General features: G+C 32.2%; 1 long non-coding RNA gene across 1 annotated transcript; it reads right to left on the bottom strand.

Annotated features, from left to right (window-relative positions):
• Window positions 1-5,228: 5,228 nt before the first annotated feature.
• LOC143079877 (uncharacterized) lies at window positions 5,229-11,083 on the bottom strand. The gene is made up of 3 exons (XR_012979519.1): window positions 10,621-11,083; window positions 6,817-6,904; window positions 5,229-5,944 (listed from the first exon to the last, which is right to left on the bottom strand). It is a non-coding gene; the product is annotated as an uncharacterized LOC143079877 (long non-coding RNA).
• Between the last annotated feature and the right edge of the window lie 4,459 nt (window positions 11,084-15,542).

Consider the following 15,542-nt stretch of genomic DNA (forward strand, 5'->3'; position numbering starts at 1 on the left):
AATGGACATTCAACGGATATGGACGGACGTCTAACAGATGAAGACGGACGTCTAACGGACATGAACGGATTGAAAAAAAGTTATCCGTTAGGCGTCCGTTCGAGCTATCCGGTAAGGTGTGACCGAGGCTTATGAACGGATTGAAAAAAAAGTTACAAACTGAAAATTATTATGTCATATGGTCAACACAATAAAAAAATTTTCATAGACCTTCAGAAATTCGTTACATTTTAACAGTCAGTACATTCATTAAAAGAAATATATATCTATAATACTAAAATTACGAGGTCCAATTTGTCAGCCGTCATCACGTAAAAACGACGAATCAAAGAATTCAACTTTATATACAACTAATATAGTACAAAGGTGTAGATTAAAAATTACACCACTCCAGGCCCTTTTGTTTTCCACGTAATTAATATCGCCAATAATTAGGAAGTTCCGGGTCCAGTCCGATACCGATACCAATAGTATAATCACCTGTTACCTATTACCTTATCTGTACGTTCCGCAACTGACAGGCGCACCACCAAACGGTGTATTCAGGATTAATATGCTACATAAACGGGTCATAATCACAGGGTTGACACTACTAAATTGTCAAATTGTTACCTATTGTAGTATTTTAATCCGTAAGACTTTCTAAGATAACAATACGAATACTAAAAATCTGGACTAAAAATAAATTTCAATTTGTTAGCGGGCATGACGTAAAACAGCGAATCAAAGAATTCAACTTTATTTATAACTAATATAGGACAATGCTGTTGATTAAAAAATACTCCATTCCAGGACCTTTTGTTTTCCAAATAATTAGTATTAGTCCAGTCAATCTAGCATAAATTTGACCCTAACCCGAAAGTAATTGCAACAGAAGATTTTTAAGTTTTAATCTTTAGCATTATACCCCAAATATACACAGAAAAAAGTCCCATAAAATCTAACTTGAGGAAGACAAAAAAAATCACCATTTAAAATTCCTGTGGAGATTTGCATTGAAAAGGGAGATAACTCTTGCAAAAAAGGCAGAATTATCAATAAAAATTGATACAAAATTATAACTTTACCGCTTCTATTCATCAGAATTTATTGATTCTTGATTATTTAGCAGTCTTTAGAGTATAACAAATAACTCTTAAGGTGTTTTCATATCTTTTATCAAGCAATAATCTAGATTTCGTAATTCATTAGTTGACCATTTATTGAATTTTTCAGCATGTCACAGCAAAGAATCTCAAATTTGATAAAAATAATAAAGCATGTATTCTTCTTTTTGCGGTTTAAAGTTTCTTTAGATAAGTAAGTTGCTGAAAAAATATAATATACAGATATAAACTATACCAAATCTTCACATTATTTTTTCAAAATGGTCACAAAGCTTCAAATTTTCAATTTCTTTAATGAAAAATGCACGAAAAAAATAAAACTACCCATAACACTTCGGTTTTGTACATTTCATGAACGGAAGATTATATAATTTAGTCAAATACAAACTTACAACCCCATCAAAGTATCATACTTTCCATAAATTTCAAGCATAACAACCATAAACTGACCAAAAAAAGACTCATTTTTGCAAGAGTTATCTCCCCTTCCCATGTTAATTTCCATAGAAAATTAGAAATGCTAATTTTGAGTTTTCCTCAAGTTAGATTTTATGGGACTTTTTTCTGTGTATATAAAGGGCATAATGCTATAGATGAGAACTAAAACATTTTCTGTTGCAATTAGTTTGAGGTTAAATCTTAGTTTGACTGGACTATATTACCAATAATTGATAAGTTCCAGTTCGACGGGTTCAAACAGAAAGATTTGAAAGCAGAGAAAATTGTGTATCTTATAATCGGCATGACTGTATCAGATGACAGTACTAATACTAAGATAAGGCTTGCGCATAGTTATATACTTTAATTCAGTCACGGACCCGCGATATCACGGGTGTGTTCTAGTATATATATAAAAGGTTAACGTAATTATAATTAACTACTATCGTTGAAGACTTTTACAGTATTTCATCCTTAAGATAGAAATTGTCGCTGGCGTTGAGTCAGTGACACCTTTTCAGACAGTATCGTTAAAGCTACATGTATACATGTTATGATAAATTTAAACGGCAAAGCAACATGTATTCTGGAATACTAATCCACTAGATGAATCATACGATACAATGTGACAGGTCTTTGATTACACAGGGTTTTAAATGGCGATGATTAGTTTGTGTTGGACACCAAATTTAGTCCAGTATCACTTTACCAGATTATCTGTTATAGACACTGTGGGCAACTGTAGGATAGGTTTATCCTTCTCAAGTAGCAATGTTTGTCCGATCTTAATCTATAGAAGTATGACAGTTTCCTGTAGAGAAATGTGTCGAGTATTTTTTTAACGTTTTTATCTTCGTATGTAAGTATGGATATTTATACATAAACTTCATTCTGCTTTGTAAATTATGTAAATAAATTTTACATAAATAATGGGCTACTAGTAGTTTATAAACACGTTTAACAATACTGTCGCCCAATAATTGACTGTATCTACCTAGTATCAATTATTACTATAAACGTGATCACAGTATTCCCTCAACCTTAACAATGATATTGAAAAAACCCACAGATTTGGAATTACGATCCTTGTTTTAACCGCGAGTGCTTTTGTGCTCTAATGCTCAATGTGTCTTTCCGGTATCGAGTTAAATACGACCATTAAAAGTCAAGGCAAACAGATTTGTTATTTGGATAATTTTAAACATTTTTGACATTGTACTTTGTTTTACTATTAGTATTTGTTAAATAGTGATAAATTTGTATCTATAGTGTCTCATAAGCCTATCTAGGCTGGGTATTTGTCTTATTTTATTATTGTGCAATGTATATTATATAATCTGTATAAAAATATGTAAACAAGTATGTGACACTTAAATAAAATAAATTATTATTATTTGTTAATCTCAGCATGACAATTCCAAATACTAATTGCATGAATGCAAATTATGAATGTTTCTCTTTAACAATCTAGCTATCTGATTCATGTGATTGAAAACTTTACTATTAAATCTTGTGAAGATGTTGATGCCAATATGTTTCTAATCAAACAATGCATGCATGGTCACAGATAAATGATTATTTTCCTTTAATTTCTGGCATAAAATATTTAGTTCCTTGCCAACCCGTATACACCAAAAAAAAATTCAAGAACAATAAACTACAGCCGAAACATACAAAATACAAGTGATTTTATTTTGCAATGAGCGCCCCAAAGGAACAGAAATATAAACTCCAATACAAGCACAATTTGGTTACATCTTCTGACATCAGACTCGGACTTCACTTGAACTGAATTTTAATGTGCGTATTGTTATGCGTTTACTTTTCTACATTGGTTAGAGGTATAGGGGGAGGGTTGAGATCTCACAAACATGTTTAACCCCGCCGCATTTTTGCGCCTGTCCCAAGTCAGGAGCCTCTGGCCTTTTTTAGTCTTGTATTATTTTAATTTTAGTTTCTTGTGTACAATTTGGAAATTAGTATGGCGTTCATTATCACTGGACTAGTATATATTTGTTTAGGGGCCAGCTGAAGGACGCCTCCGGGTGCGGGAATTTCTCGCTACATTGAAGACCTGTTGGTGACCCTCTGCTGTTGTTTTTTATTTGGTCGGGTTGTTGTCTCTTTGACACATTCCCCATTTCCATTCTCAATTTTACAAATTATACAAAACACAAAAATTCAATATGGATTGGTACAATATAATTAAAATTATCAATATTGATATAAAATAACATTAGGGGACGACCATTTGATATTCTGGGGGGGGGGGGGGGGGGGGAAGGAGGATTTGTTTTTGAAATGAATCTTTAAATTCCCAACTGCATATACATGTATTGCATACATACATAGTATTAAAGTTAGGTTGTAACAAGCCTCTTTTAAAACTATTGGCAAATATATTTCGCCGAGCGGATCGAGGCAATTTTTTTTAAGGGTTTTGGAGCCACTTGAAGGCCCAAGAAGCTATAGAACAAATGATGCAAAATCATGCTTTCTGGGTGTTCCAAAGACCCTTTCATAATCTGAAAATGCAAGTTTTGATTTAATAATTTTTTGACAATATTATTTTGATCTCAAAGCAAAAAGTATAAATTTAGTGTAAGACTCAAGTTTCTAGGGACAATATCAAAAGACAAATGTGCACGATAAAGCAAAATTGGAATTCATAGTTAAGTCTGTGGATGCTGTTTTTTTTTTTAAACTCATGATCAAGTTCATTACAAAATTACTAGATTACAAAAGGAATGCACCACTTACAGAATACAGAAGGGCAATCAACGAACAAAAGACAAATAAATAAGAAACAGTGATCCCGAAAAATCAGGGCTACGTCTGAGGGAAAACAGCACTTTCTTCTTGCAAGGCACTTGCCGTGAACACAATTTGATATGGAGACAAGCGTTTGGTTTTGAAATTTCCTACATGAAGCATTTGCCTCAATTAGTTACGGCCCTGTTAAAATAAAAGTGAGGTTAGGTTTCCTGAGACAATATGCCTCAGAACACTGGACACTTTTAATTTGCAAAACACTCATTTGCAAATCCGCCGCCGCCTCAAACAAGAGCTACAATATCATGTATATAACCAAAATGTGCGGAATTACATGGGATTCAATAATTTCATTGGTTTTATACTGTTACTTTCATATTTATTTTGCAATTTGAATTATAAAAACATGGGATTTTCAATATCCCATGGGACAGGGCAAAATCCCATGGGATTTACCATTATCCCATGGGATTTTGGTTAAATCCCATGGGATTTTTTTTGGTCCCATGGGATTATTGTAGTCCCATGGGATATTTGTTGTCCCATGGGACAAAAAAAATCCCATGGGACTATAATTATCCCATGGGATTTTTAATATCCCATGGGACAAAATAAAATCCTATGGGATTAAAATTATAAATATATATATATAAATATAAAGTTATGTGTATGTTACAATGAATGCTGTTTGGTAGTAAAATGTTTTAAGTGTATACGAGTTTTTTTTATATTTTTTATATATACATATATATAATTTTTTTTAAATTTTGTCACAAACATGTTTTTTATTTGTTTATATGACAATAAATATTATTCTTATTTTGGAATGTATAATAATAATATTTTACAGTCAAAGAATAAAGTCCTTTCACTGAAACAAAATGATGAAATTTCTAAATAAATGAAAAAATATTGTTTTGAAATCTTTGTCTTGTTTATTCTATTATGAAAAATAGAACTGAAAAAATATTTCATATTCTGACTGAATAGTTCACTCTTTTCATGAGGTAAGATTTTCTTTGTTATAGGTTCATTGCAATACTTGTATAGGCAAACAATTTGAATTATATATAACTTTGTGGTGTACATAATAGTATGCTTATAATTGCAAATTTATAATATAAACACTTTTTGTTAAAGTTTTTGCTTTCTTTATTCACAGCTTGCTATGTACAATTATTCAGTCCACTATATAAGAGTGAAGTCAATAAATAATTTCATTCACTAGAATATTCCTGCAATTCTTAGACAAAACATTTTTTCAATCTGTTCTTCAAAGATCTTCCTCTGTACATCTTTATTGAATGGAGAGATTCAAATGAGAAGACAAAGCAAGTTTATTTGGACAACAACATTCTAATATCTTGTTCATTCGTTCCATCTTTCAATTGATAATTACATTGTTGTATTTATATGATCAAGTTCTTGTGCATCAATGATCGTGATGATATGACTCCTTTTTGTTTATAGTCATCATGTTGAAATTTCCTCTTTCAAATAAATGTAGGAAAAAACATGTTCCATTTCAAATTAATAAAAAAGTCGCACTATGGAGAAAAATATCAGCTTTAAGTTTTCCGTTCAGTATTGATCTGTGAATGATGACCATGAAAATCCAGATTTCTGACCTACAAATACACAAACTCAAAAATTATCAGTGAAGAGATCAATAAAATGGCTATTTTATCATGTTTATGATTAATATGATAAACTTTCATTTAAATATTCAAGTACTAAATTACAGAAATCGCTTAAATTTTATAATAGTTTAGTTAAAGTACAGCTTATTTAAAATTATAATAAAAAATATAGGCCACCGATGAGTTAAATAAGATATTACATTTTTAATGCCAAAAAATGGCTTTTTTGCACCAAAGGGAGATAATTTGGAGCTTTTTCAATGATATATGCATTTTAAGTCATCTGGGGCCAAACAGAATTGATTGTTTTGAATGATTTGGTGTACCATATGATAAAGATATAAATAAATTGAGTTATGAAAAAAAAATATTAAAACATTTTTCTGAAATTGTTATACCCTAGAGCCTCCTTAAATGTCATTTGATCTCTATTGGAGAAATGTCTCATTGGAAATCAGACTGCTAAGTGTTTCTTATTTTTATATCAACCCAGCCATATTATACCTGTCTAATATCAGGAGCTTGTACATAGTTCAGTGGTTGATGTTGGTTCATACCCGTCATTTTTATTTTTCATAATTTTTTGTTTTTATAAATTAGTCTGGTATATTTGACGTTTGAATTGATGCTCTGTTTCAAATTTGGTTAGTGTTGACTTTTATAGATTACTATAACATGTATAGGGTATGGGTTTTCTCATTACTTACAGGTCATCAATGGCCTCTAATAAGTAATTACAATGCTTACATCCACTAAATTGAACTCTGATGGATAGTTTTCTCTTTCATCATACCACATCTTATTTTAATAAATATTTAATTATTATTCAAGGACAAAAATTTTTATAACAGTGGACTTACCATTTAGGCTTTGTTGACCTCTGTAAATCTTATTTTGTTGATAATTTCTTCTGTTTATAGTTTCCCCTTTATCTTTCATGTTCTTGCCCTACACATAAAAGGGTAAACATCATTTAATGACAAAAATAACTACTACATGTATTACATAATTAGTAGGCAACTGAAAATTTTGTCTTATTTGTATATAACATCAACTTACTCATCATTCTTACTGTTCAATATCATGAATATTATCATTATTCTATGAATATGAGGTCACAGTAAAATTAACCTTGGCAGGCAGACATCTTTTTTTATATGATACCTTGTAGTCATTCCATACAACAAGTAGACCTATGCTTAAAAAATCTAAGGCCAAAATTAAAAATATGTTTGTTTCCCCTCCCCCCACACGGGTCAAAAATAAGCGCCCGGGTCAAAAAATTATTTTCCACAAAAAAATCGAAATTATTTTTTTCCTGAAAATAATTTGTTTCCATTTTTGGAAAGTGCTTGAAAGCAGAAGGATTGATAATCTAAATAAATACACTCAAATTGAGCACAAACAACTGATAAGTGGCCTGGACTGGACAAGTCAAACCATTCATGTGACCATGCTATGACAATCACATCCAGTTAAAAAAAAATAGAGGCTCTCAAGAGCCTGTGTCGCTCACCTGTTAATGTGTTTACTGATGTCGGCCATCTTCGTTGGTAGGCGGGGTCATTAGACACTTTTTTTTTAAATAGATACCCTAGTATTATGATTGTGGCCAAGTTTGGTTAAATTTGGCCAAGTAGTTTTAGAAATGATTTTTATACAAGTTACAAAAATGACGAAAAGTTGTTCAATATTGACTATAAAGGGCAATAACTCCTTAAGGGGTCCTCTAACAATTTTGATCATGCTAACTTATTTGTAGATCTTACTTTGCTGAACATTATTGCTGTCTACAGTTTATCTCTATCTATAATAGTATTCAAGATAATAACCAAAAACTGCAAAATTACCTTAAAATCACCAATTTTAGGGCAGCAACCCAACAACAGGTTGTCCAATTCAACTGAAAATTTGTGAGGGGATATATCTTATTATGATGGACATTTAAATCTTGAAAGATTTGCCCTAAATGTCTTAGTTTCAAAAGATATAAAGCAAAACCTGCATTTTACCACTATGTTCTAATTTTAGCCATGTCGGCCATTTTGTTTGGTAGGCTGAGTCATCGGACACATTTTTTAAACTACAAACCACAATGATAATTGTGGCCAAGTTTGGTTAAATTTGGCAAAGTAGTTTCAGAGAAGAAGATTTTTAAAAAAGTTACAAAAAATTATGAAAAGTTGTTAAAAATTGACTATAAAGGGCAATAACTCCTTAAGGGGTCGACTGACAATTTTGATCATGTTGACTTATTTGTAGGTCTTACTTTGCTGAACATTATTGCTTTTACAGTTTATCTCTATCTATAATAGTATTCAAGATAATAACCAAAAACTGCAAAATTTCCTTAAAATAACCATTTCACAGGCAGCAACCCATCAACAGGTTGTCCGATTCGTCTGAAAATTTCAGGGCAGATAGATCTTGACCTGATCAACAATTTTACCCCCATGTCAGATTTGCTCTAAATGCTTTGGTTTTTGAGTTATAAGCCAAAAACTGCATTTTACCCCTATGTTTTATTTTTAGCCATGGCGGCCATCTTGGTTGGTTTGACAGGTCACGCCACACATTTTTTAAACTAGATACCCCAAGGATGATTGTGGCCAAGTTTGGTAGAATTTGGCCAAGTAGTTTCAGAGGAGAAGATTTTTGTAAAAGTTTACAGACGACGGACGCAGGACGACAGACGACGAACGCCAAGTGATGAGAAAAGCTTACTTGACCTTTCAGGTCAGGTGAGCTAAAAAAAACCTGCCTTCCTGGTCTGTTTACAAAGGGTAGACCCGGGGAGGGGAAACAGACATTCTTTTAAATGTGGCCTGATAAAATGACAAAACCAAGAAAACTTATCATTGACCAAAGAACAATAAAATGCGGTCATGGTTTATATATGAATCTGCCATTCAGACATGCACACCTTACAATTGTTTCATATCTACCAAATATAATCTACCTGTAACTTTAAACATATGATAAACTGACAAAACAATGCAGTGTTTCATTAACCAATGAACCATGCATGAAAATGAGGTCAAGTTCATATAAAATATGACAGACAGCTAAATGCATCTTACAATTATTTCATTCACTAAATAAAGGGGCCTTATTGCTTACAGTATCCGGAAAATTGACCAAACCACAAAAACTAAATATTTTCAAAGTTCCTTATACCCTGCCAATTTGTTATGGTTGTGCCTGTTCCAAGTCAGGATCCGATAATTCAGTGATTGTCGTTTGTTTATGTGTAACATATCTGTTTTTCAATTTTTTTGTACATAAATTAGGTTGTTAGTTTTCAACTTTCAACTTGGCTATCATGTGTAAAATCATACAAGTGTTGGGAAAACAGGAAGTTGTCGAGTGATGAATCTGAAAATGCATCACACGGTATAGCTGACTTATTTAACCCTGAAACCAAATTTCAGAAATCCTTCTATTGTAGTTCCTAAGGAAAATGGGACGAAAAATATTCATCGGACGGACTGACTGACGCAAGGATGGATGGACAGACAGGGGTAAAACAGTATACCCCCCCTTTTTTAAAGTGGGGGCATAATTTTAATACGGGGCTATAAAAACCCATGCAAGATGTCAAAACAAAAAGAAGTAACCTAATTCTTACTTGTTAGGGGCTATTTATTTATTGTCGGTTATACATATAACAATACAACATATTAAAGGTCTGTAGAGCTTTTATCCGACATACATATATATGACAAGCACAATACATTTGTACATGAAACATAAAGCTCATCACTGAGATAGTAGTCTCAGATAGAGGGAGGCGGGGTCAACCAAACTCCCCTATTCAATCTGAATGCAGGACAGAAAGTCACAGTCAAAAAGTCACACACTGTCACAGGACAAAAAGTCACAATTTAGTTTTGAGATTATTTTTCTTTGAACAAGAAAACACTCTTTTTGTATTTTTCTTGAAGTTTTATACATGAACATGATGTAGCAACTTTAAATTAAAATTTATTAAAAACAAATAAATCAGTGCATTAGGTTTGCGCACATTACCATTACATTTGCGCACAAAAATCATTACGTTTGTGTGCAGCTTTTGATTACATTTGCACGCATTTTTTAACATGTAAATATAAAAAAAAAAGATATAGTATGATTGCCTTTTACAGCTGACTATGCAGTATGGGCTTTACCTCGGGCTTTGCTCATTGTTGAAGGCTGTTTGGTGACCTATGGTTGTTAATGTCTGTGTCATTTTGGTCTCTTGTGGACAGTTGTCTCATTGGCAATCATACCATACCTTCTTTATATTGGCTTATGGTTGAAGGCCGTAAAGACCTCCAGTTGTTAATGTCTGTGTCATTTTGGTCTCTTGTGGACAGTTGTCTCATTGGCAATCATACCACATCTTCTTTTTTATATTATGAACAATTTCCTAAAATTAAAAATGAATATATGTAATAAAAAGAAGATATTTCAAAATCTTTTTTCATTTATATTCAATCAATTGTCAACAAATTGTTTGTGACTTTTTGTCCTATTAACTTTGTTACTTTATGCCTGAGTTTGACATGTGTTTGACTTTTTGTCCTGTGACTTTTTGTCGGAATGTCCTGTGACTTTCTGTTTTTGCAGAAGTCCAGGGAGTGTTAAAAAATCACATGTGCAAGTTGAGAGTCAACACTTACACAGGGACTACACAATACTTTTTCAGAATGTCAGCAAAAAAGAATCACTGGTGACAGGGGAGTGTAACCGATGAATTGATCCTGAATCAGATAAGATTTTCCCGGTACGTCTAAACACCGCTCAGGAGGACCTCCTGGGTGCACACATGCAGGGCATACAAAGTGCACTCATGGCAGACCCTATATAGTCGCCGTCGTATCTGCACACATGATGGATGTATATATTCGTTATAGATCGTCATACACTTCTCATTTTAGAGTTAAATTTGCAAGCAACCTCTTAAGATTCTAAAATAATAATGCTACTAAAAATATATTATTTCCCCCAATTTTCGCAATTTTTTCGCCATATAAAATATTTAGGCGACTGTGCTTTTAGTGAATATAAACGATGACGAGGCCTCACGAATAAATATAAATATGAAATATACTGGAACATCGATTAGCATAGATCGAGCAGCAGAGTAAACTTCCACATAAATCTCGAAGTTATTTACGCCGGATAATATAGACTGTACTCCTGAATAAAGTTGTCAAATACATTAATTTGTGTTTTTTACTTCTACAAGAAATTTGATTCAAATGCTAATTACGCACCATTTACTGAGCAGAGAATCATTCTAAGCCAGGAACCGTCTATACTAACTGATAACAGTAAGAATAGAAAGTCTCTGTAAAAATACTAACAGAACTGTATTAACTTAATGATACATGTACATCAAGTTCCAGCACCTCAACAAGCACCCTTGCCTTGCATACTGAGATGGCAAACTGGTGTGTGTCAGTATTTTAATATAAAACTGCGTAGGTTCATATCGTTTGATTCAACGTTTGTTTGGTTATTTTTTAAGGATCGTTGTAAAATTATATCTAAATCTTTGTTAAAATACGATTTTAAATTGTTCAATTCTTTCTATTTCATAATTTTGTCAAAGTCTACTTTTTAAAGTTTTAAATTTTACAGAAAAAATGAATATTCCAATTTGATTTGAAGAAAATCTTTTTGAACTGTCATGACATGGTGTTGCAAAGCTGATTACAGGTAACTATAACATACAGTAATTTTCCATTACGACAGTGCGTGTATTCTCGGGTGTGTATAACGTATAGTTTTCTAGAGAACATCCTGTCTACGTGTAATACAGATTGATGACATTATACAACATTTCTTTGGTTAAATGTGATAAGGTATCTGTGTCCATTCCCTATTTCAACACCACTAATTTTTCGAAGAAAAAAAATCAAAAAAAAAATTATATGAAATTAAGAAGAAAAGTAGCAAATATAAACTTCAGTAATTGCGCATTGAGTAAACATAATTCCAATATTGCATGAACAAATCCGTGAGAAAACGTATATATACATGTATGAATAAAGATGTGTTTTAAAAGACCTATTGGCATTATTTCACACTAGGACCTAAGATAACTAGAACTAAGCAATGGTTGATCCAGAAATTTTCATAAGTGGGGACTCATTGACTGCCTTAGAGGGGTCACGTCCAGTCATGCTTCCGTGATTCCCTATATAATCTACCATTTGTTTCCCAAGATTTAGGAGGGGGGCTGGTACACACATATATATATAAATATACCTCTGCGGCGGAGCCAGCCATTTGAAAAGAAGGGGGTCTCAACCCAGGACAAAAGGGGGAGGGGGTGGTTCCAACCATATGTCCCCATTCAAATACATTGATCGTTCAAAAAAAGGGGTGGTTCCAACCCCCGAAACCCTCCCCCTGGATCCGCCACTGATACCTAGTATGCATATAATTAAGAACAGCTTTGAATATATGCATATAAAATAATGGTACGTTTAAAAACCGTTCAGGATCTCCTGGTTGCACACAGGACATTAAGTAACTTAGGACATGTATATATAAAAGTAAGAGTTCAGGGTATACATTCGATAACTAACATATTTTATAATTTTGTAATTTTTGTTTTGATAAAATCAGAGACATATAATACATGTATTGAGACATATATAATACATGTGTCTCTGAAAAAATCAAACCATCTTTAAAGAAGTTATTTCAGTTTGAATCGACTGTCTTTTGCATTAGAATTCCAAAACGTTAATGTTATTTACAAATGCCAAAACCTGCAAGAAAGAAACATTTATATTCGGTGATTTTTACACTAAACGTTTTCGTAATTTGTTTTAAAAATATTAAAAAGTACATGTACATCGTTTTTTCAAGATTTGTATAGTAACTGGTTTAATTAAGTCCCCTTGATGAAATTTAAATTGCGAGACGCTAATTAATAAACTATGATCTATCTATCGGCATGCGTCGTTATTTGGGATACGTCACGGATGACCGATGGTCATATTCAATACGATATACCAATCATCATTTGAATTTGGGCAATTGATCTTTAATAATTAGGACTAATTGGTGATGGCAGAGAATAAGTCGCTGGTGATGGTTAAAAACATATAGAAGTAAACTTTGCAAAAAAAAAGGTTTCCTCGGAAAAAATTATGAAAATATATGAATATGCTAAATAATTTTTTTTTCCGAAATAATAATTAAAGACGTTTAGAAATAACAAATTTTCACAGTTGGGAAATTTTCAATTCAAGTTATTTCATTTTGAAAACGTTGAAAAATATAGATCTTATTATATGTTAAATGTGGGCCGCTTGGAGATCAACTTGTGAAACCCTGCATAATTAGGGTTTGTCTACTTTCGTCTTTTTATATTACCAAACATTCTATAATCAAGGATTTGTACAAGGCCTTGTTATAATGAATATTATCGCCAATATCACCATAATTAAATAAAGAACAGATACAATATTCGCCTAAAGAGTTTGCCATCTAACAATTCAAAATGAAATGTTGAGTCGAAACTGAGGTACCAAATCTATAAAAAGAATCACTATTTTAGTCGAAATTAAACTGTATATAATATTCTTTTTTTCAAAACTCCTGAAATAATTTAACATTAACTATAGAGAGCTTACATATGCAAATCTGTTTAAAAGTATGTGAGCGTAAATAAAATTTGTTTATTACCCCCCCCCCCTTTTTTTTCCTTCTATAAAATTTAATTGTAAACGATTTTCGTTCTTAATTTGTGTTTGCTCATTAACTGGGGTTCATGCTTTCAAAAAAAAATGTCTCCTTGTGTAAAAGTTATTGATAAGAAAAAATTGAAGCTTCCAGAAGAATAACGGTACGTCTAAACACCGCTTGAAGGACCTCCTGATTGCACTCATGACATACGAAGTGCACTCAGGACCCTTTATAGTCATCGCACACAGGATGGATGCATATATTCTTTATACGCTTCTTATTTTAGAGTTAAATTTGGTAGAATTTGTAATTCTTAGAAAATAATAAGGGCACGTGTCACTGATTACACAACTACTGAGCCATGAATTATCCAATCAACAAAATTAATTGGATTATCTTTATTGTTGTTTTATACATTGTGTTGTTAGTACAGTGTGACCATGCGGGAAGTAATATTGTGACGTCTAGAATGAATATCACGATGTTTTAAGATTTTCGTCTTTTATTAAAATTTTTAAGTTTTATTCTTAATTTTATTATCATGTCCTGGACCAGTAATTAATTCTTTGCACGAGTTTGAAAAGGGAAATAATTATAAATGTTCATACTTTAAAAGAATTTATATTAATTAAAGTTTTGTATATGGAATCCGTTCTAAACGGTAAAAGCCGTACTTTTCAAACAATCAAACTCATATACATGTAGTTAGATGTTATTTCTCATTTTTATCGAACTTGTCCAGGAATTTTATTTTTGAGTTATACGAATATTTTAAGAAATCCGTTTTTATTAAGTTTTTTTTTCTCTAATTAAAGTCGTTTTGTCCAGTTTCACAAGCCTGAAACGAATTTCAATGCGAAAATAAATTCTGAAAATGAACTTGTCTCCGTTTTCGTCTCCGTTTTTTGAAAATTATGATATTTTGGGTATAATTGTTTCTAAAAAATATGTAAGTTAGATTGTAGTAGCGAGAAATTTTAAAAAAGAAGATGTGGTATGATTGCTAATGAGACAACTATCCACAAAAGACCAAAATGACACAAACATTAACAAAGAAAGACTATTTCGAAGACAGTTTATTGACACGAAATCCGTTCAAACCACGACTAAGTCTTCGTGCACAGATTTCCGTTAAGGTTAAACTGAATATTGTACATAATTGTCTTCTCTTGTATAATGGTTTGTTGAGAATAAAGATATACAAATGTAATAAAATTTGATATTCAGTCAACATTGTGTTTGTTTAAAAACTTGATTTAGAGAGAGAGATAGAGAAAAGAATCACACTGAAAAACAAAAATCGAACTTGTTACAGAAAAAAAAACGCAACTATAAAATAATTTTCTTTATTCGTGAACTGCAAAACACAACAAATTAATTTACCCGTCATCATGAAAAATAAACTGAAAAAGCACATCGAATGAGATATATGTTTTATTTTTTCTATATGCAAATTCATGTTAAAGGTAAAACTGAACTAAACAATACAATTCCTAAAAAACAATAAAGATAATCCAATCAATTTTGTTGATTGGATAATTCATGGCTCAGTAGTTGTGTAATCAGTGACACGTGCCCTCATTATTTTATAAGAATTAACATATCTATCTAAGTTCGATTCAGGCGCGGATCCAGAGGGGGAGGGGGGTTCCGGGGGGGGTTGGAACCCCCCCTTTTTTTGGCCGATCAATGCATTTGAATGGGGACATGTAGTTGAACCCCCCCTTTTTTTGCCCTGGGTTAGGACCCCCCCTTTTTTTAAAATGGCTGGATCCGCCCCTGCGATTTCAACTTCTACCAAAATTTAACTCTAAAATAAGAAGCGTATAACGAATATAAACATCCATCATGTGTGCAGATATGATTACGGTAATGGGTCCTGAGTGCACTTTGTATG

The sequence above is a fragment of the Mytilus galloprovincialis genome, chromosome 6 (genome assembly GCF_965363235.1).
Source record: "Mytilus galloprovincialis chromosome 6, xbMytGall1.hap1.1, whole genome shotgun sequence".
Lineage (NCBI taxonomy): Eukaryota > Metazoa > Mollusca > Bivalvia > Mytilida > Mytilidae > Mytilus > Mytilus galloprovincialis.